The sequence below is a fragment of the Triticum dicoccoides genome, chromosome 5B (genome assembly GCF_002162155.2).
Source record: "Triticum dicoccoides isolate Atlit2015 ecotype Zavitan chromosome 5B, WEW_v2.0, whole genome shotgun sequence".
Lineage (NCBI taxonomy): Eukaryota > Viridiplantae > Streptophyta > Magnoliopsida > Poales > Poaceae > Triticum > Triticum dicoccoides.
Window position 1 is genome coordinate 548585349 of NC_041389.1, and position 5874 is coordinate 548591222.

At 45.4% G+C, this 5874-nt stretch overlaps 1 pseudogene; it reads right to left on the reverse strand.

The window, feature by feature from the left end:
- Positions 1-3223: 3223 nt before the first annotated feature.
- On the reverse strand, positions 3224-4400 carry LOC119310039 (annotated as a pseudogene).
- Positions 4401-5874: the final 1474 nt, after the last annotated feature.

Genomic DNA, 5874 nt, shown 5'->3' on the forward strand with positions numbered 1-5874 from the left:
GGATTTGTCAGTCCGTGTAACGGAGAGGTATCTCTGGGCCCACTCGGTAGGACATCATCATAATGTGCACAATGTGACCAAGGGGTTGATCATGGGATGATGTGTTACGGAACGAGTAAAGAGACTTGCCGGTAACGAGATTGAACAAGGTATCGGCATACCGACGATCGAATCTCGGGCAAGTATAATACCACTGGACAAAGGGAATTGAATACAGGATTGATTGAGTCCTTGACATCGTGGTTCATCCGATGAGATCATCGTGGAACATGTGGGAGCCAACATGGGTATCCAGATCCCGCTGTTGGTTATTGACCTGAGAACGTCTCGGTCATGTCTGCATGGTTTCCGAACCCGTAGGGTCTACACACTTAAGGTTCGATGATGCTAGGGTTATAGGGAATAGATATACGTGGTTACCGAATGTTGTTCGGAGTCCCGGATGAGATCCAGGACATCCCGAGGAGTTCCGAAATGGTCCGGAGGTAAAGATTTATATATAGGAAGTCCTGTTTTGGTCATCGGAAAAGTTTCGGGTGTTATCGGTAATGTACCGGGACCACCGGGAGGGTCCCGGGGGTCCACCAAGTGGGGCCACCGGCCCCAGAGGGCTGCATGGGCCAAGTGTGGGAGGGGACCAGCCCCAGGTGGGCTGGTGCGCCCCCCCCCACAAGGTCTCAAGGCGCCTAGGATTTGGGGAGGGGGCGCCCCCACCTTGCTTGGGAGGCAAGTTTCCCCCTCTCCCCCCTTGGCCGCCACCCAGATGGGTTTTTGGGGCAGCCGCACCCCTTGGGGTGGGAACCCTAAGGGGGGTGCAGCCCCCTCCCTCTCCCCTATATATACTTGAGGTTTTGGGGCTGCCATACACAAGAGTTTCCACCTCTCCCTGGCGCAGCCCTACCTCTCTTTCTCCTCCTCTCCCGCGGTGCTTGGCGAAGCCCTGCAGGATTGCCACGCTCCTCCATCACCACCACGCTGTTGTGCTGCTGCTGGATGGAGTCTTCCTCAACCTCTCCCTCTCTCCTTGCTGGATCAAGGCATGGGAGATGTCACCGGGCTGTATGTGTGTTGAACGCGGAGGTGAAGTCCGTTCGGCACTAGGATCTCCAGTGATTTGGATCACGACGAGTACGACTCCTTCAACCCCGTTCTCTTGAACGCTTTCGCTTAGCGATCTACAAGGGTATGTAGATGCACTCTCCTTCCCCTCGTTGCTAGTCTCTCCATAGATAGATCTTGGTGACTCGTAGGAAAATTTTGAATTTCTGCTACGTTCCCCAACAGTATACCCAAATACGTAAAAGGTAGATTCCCAAGTTCACACCCGAACAATTTCTTGTAAGCCTCTTGTTCCTCTTTGGCTCTTGTGAATTGTTCGAATAAGCATAATAGCAGCTTCATATTTCTCGCTTTTGCCAAGTTATGCTCTATGAAGATGATAGTATCATCAGCGTATTGAAGGATAGACACCCCTCCATCAACCAGATGAGGTACCAGGCTACCTACTTGACCAGCATCCTTTTCCCTACCTATTAGAATGGTCAACATGTCAACTACAATGTTGAACATGATAGGTGACATCGGATCTCCTTGTCTCGGGCCCTTATGTGTCTGGAAATAATGACCTATGTCGTCATTCACCTTGATTCCAACACTCCCTTTTTGCGTGAATGATTCAACCTGGTTCCTCCAAGCCGAGTCGAAACCTTTCATGCGCAAGGCCTGTTGCAAAAATGCCCATTTAACCTGATCATACGCCTTTTTGGAATCCACTTTGAAAACAACCCCGTCTAGCTTTTTCGTATGGATCTCATGGAGCGTTTCATGAAGGACCACAACCCCCTCTAGGATATTTCCGTGTATGAAAGCAGTTTGGGTCGGCAGCACCACAGAGTGCGCAATCTGTGTGAGTCTATTAGTCCCAACCTTGGTAAATTTTTTGAAACTAATGTTAAAAAGGCAGATAGGCCGGAACTGCTCAATTCTCACAGCCTCTGTTTTCTTCCGAAGTAAGGTTATTATTCCAAAATTCAAGTGAAACAACTGAAGCTGTCCAGAGAATAGGTCATGGAACATCGGTAACAAGTCCCCTTTAATGATGTGCCAACATTTCTTATAGAACTCCGCCAGAAATCCATCCGGCCCCAGAGCTTTATTATTCTTCATCTGTGAAATTGCTTCAAACACGTCTTTCTCCGAGAATGGTGCAGTTAATACATCATTCTCAACGGCAGCCTGCTGAGGCACATCCTCAATCCTCGACTCATCCAAGGACACAAAATTGTCCTTTGGTAGCCCAAACAGCTGCTTGTAATAATTGGTTATGTATAATTTTAAATTCTCCTGCCCTAAGATCGTCCCTTCGTCTTGCTCAAGCTGAAAGATTCTTTTCTTTCTATGCTTTCCATTGGAGATCATATGAAAGAATTGAGTATTAGCGTCCCCTTGGACAACTTTGCGAACCTTCGCTCGCAGAGCCCACTTCAACTCCTCTTCCCGCAACAACTCTTTCAATCTCATCTCTGCATCTATTTTGATGTGAAGCTCTGAGGATTACAGAATTGTGGACTCAGCTTTTACATATAGCGACTGAATAAGTGTAAGGAGCATCTCCTTTTCAACCTTATAAATCGCACTAAGATGCTTAGCCTACCCTTGCAAGAAAATTCTCAAGTTTCTAATCTTATTCTGCCATCTCTCAATGGAAGACCTACCTCCTGCGTCTAACGCCCATTCTCTGGCTATCAGATCCAGGAAACCTTCTCTTTCAAACCATGCAAGTTCAAAGGAAAAGGTATTTTTTGAGGCTTTGTGCTACCTTGGGGAGTTTCTTCTGATGATCAGATGGAAATTCACTTCATGGTCATTCTGATGGCTTGCAGTTTTCTTTTTGAGGGATGATAGCTTGCAGTTTAGATTCCAAAGCTACTTGCGAAGACATGCACTACACGGCAGTCAACATGCTTGCCTTACATATACATGATGGTGCACCTTGGTTTTTTTTGTCTCACTACCTGAACACCTTTTGTTTGGAGCACCACATAATCATTTATATCTGATGTACAGAATAGAAACACATTCAATGGTAATGACTTCTAAACAAAGCATAATCCTGTTGATAGTGCGCAATGCATTATCTCCCAGATGTGTATGGTGTGCGATACATATGAAGTTGCTATTACAAGAATATTTTAATATATCTAGAAATAAAACAAATATTATCTCATCGCCCCTCTATCTCCGTAAGTGTAAATCTATTCACAGAAGTTTGAATATAATTTTTGATTTGCTCAATATGAGAACCTTGTCGTGCAAAGTAGGCGGGGCGATTCGGGGTTGGAAGTGTGGTGCTTCCATTTTCTAGGACGAACACAACATATGACATATGTGGTCTGTCATATGGGTTCTCCTGGACACACAAGAGTCCTACATGGACACAAAGTGAAACTTCATCCGGTGAACAAGTATCCATGATATCTGAGTCCAACAAATCCTTGGTCTTCCCTTCCTTCCACATATTCCATGACTGAAAAACCAAGAACATATCAATATTAATTTGTTTGAAAAACTAAAAACTCTCAAAAATTGGTCCACTTGCATTAAATAGAACTCTAGATAAGCCTTGCGCATACTCACATAGATAGTGAGACTAGGGAAGCCCATGGTTTGACTATAGGAGCTTCTCCGTATTCCAGTGACAACCTCTAGCAGTAACACGCCAAAGCTGTAAACGTCAAACTTGGTAGAGAAGACACCTTCCATTGCATACTCAGGAGCTATTTAACCACTGTTGATCAATTATATTAGTTATTGAATGAGAGGTTAATTAGTCAGAATTAACATTAGGTTTCCATTGTACTCACTATGTTCCGACAATGGGTTGAGTATTGGCATTTTGTTAATAATCACCAACAATCCTTGCCATACTAAAATCTGCTACTTTAGGTTTTATACCCACATCTAGCAAAACATTTCCAGCTTTGAGATCTCTTTGAATTATAGTTAGTCTTGAATCCTGGTGGAGGTAGAGAAGTACCCTAGCGACCCCTTTAATTATATTAAATTTTTTGCCCAATCCAATAAAAAATTTCTTGAATCATCTGTAAAGAGAAGCAACCGTAAGAAAAATAAAACAAATTTTTGGTTGTTTAATGGAATTATGTTGTGTTTCCGCAATATGTACCAAAAAGGGCAGCATCTAGGCTCTTGTTAGGTAGATACTCATAAATCAACAACTTTTCATCCCGCTCCCCACAACATCCAAGAAGTCATACCAACTTCCTATGCTGCAATTTGGCAATTATAATAACTTCATTCTTGAATTCCTCTGTTCCTTGTTGAGAATCCTTACTTAGCCTCTTGATAGCAACTTCTTGACCACCCTGTTGGAAATATGCCATAGAGGCAATAATAAAATGGTTATTATTACATTTCCTTGTTCATGACAATTGTCTGTTATTCATGTTGTAATTGTATTAATCGGAAACAATAATACATGTGTGAATACATAGACTATAATATGTCCCTAGTAAGCCTCTAGTTGACTAGCTCGTTGATCAATAGATGGTTGTGGTTTCCTGACCATGGACATTGGATGTCGTTGATAACGGGATCACATCATTAGGAGAATGATGTGATGGACAAGACCCAATCCTAAGCATAGCACAAGATCGTGTAGTTCGTTTGCTAAGAGCTTTTCTAATGTCAAGTATCATTTCCTTAGACCACGAGATTGTGCAACTCCCGGATACCGTTGGAATGCTTTAGGTTTACCAAACGTCACAATGAACCTGGGTAGCTATAAAGGTGCACTATAGGTATATCCAAAAGTGTCTGTTGGTTTGGCATGAATCAAGACTGGGATTTGTCACGCCATATGACGGAGAGGTATCTCTGGGCCCACTCGGTAATGCATCATCATAATGAGCTCAATGTGACTAAGGAGTTAGTCACGGGATCATGCGTTACGGAATGAGTAAAGAGACTTGCCAATAACGAGATTGAACAAGGTATGGGGATACCGATGATCGAATCTTGGGCAAGTAACATACTGATGGACAAAGGAAATTGTATACGAGATTGATTGAATCCCCGACATCATGGTTCAGCCGATGAGATCATCATAGAGCACGTGGGAGCCAACATGGGTATCCAGATCCCGCTGTTGGTTATTGGCCGGAGAGATGTCTCGGTCATGTCTTCATGGTTCCCGAAACTGTAGGGTCTACACACTTAAGGTTCAGTGACGCTAGAGTTGTTATGGGAAATTGTATGTGGTTGCCGAAGGTTGTTTGAAGTCCCGGATGAGATCCCGTACGTCACGAGGAGTTCTAGAATGGTTCGGAGGTACATATTTATATATGGGAAGTCCAGTTTCAGTCACGGAATTGTTTCCGGGGTTATCGATATTGTACCGGGACCACCGAAAGGTGTCCGTGGTTCCATCGGGTGGGGCCACCTGCCACGGGGGACTTAATGGGCTGAACAAGGGAGGGAACCAGCCCCCTAGTGGGCTAATGCGCCCCCAAGGGCCCAAGGAGCCTAGGGTTGGAAACCTTAGGGATGGGGGCGCCTCCCACCAAACTTTGGGGGCAAGTCCCCTCTGGCCGCCGCCCCCCTTTGTAGATGGGATCTAAGGGGGCCGACCCCTCTCCCCTTCTCCTATAAATAGTGGGGGTGGGGGTGGAAGGGCTGTCACACCCTTCCCGTGGCACATCCCCTCCATCCTCCAACACCTCCTCCTCCGTAGAGCTTGGCGAAGCCCTGCAGGAAAACCGCAAGCTCCACCACCATGCCATCATGCTGCCGTAGCTCTCCCTCAACTTCTCCTCTCCCCTTGCTGGATCAAGAAGGAGGAAACGTCCCCGGGCTGTA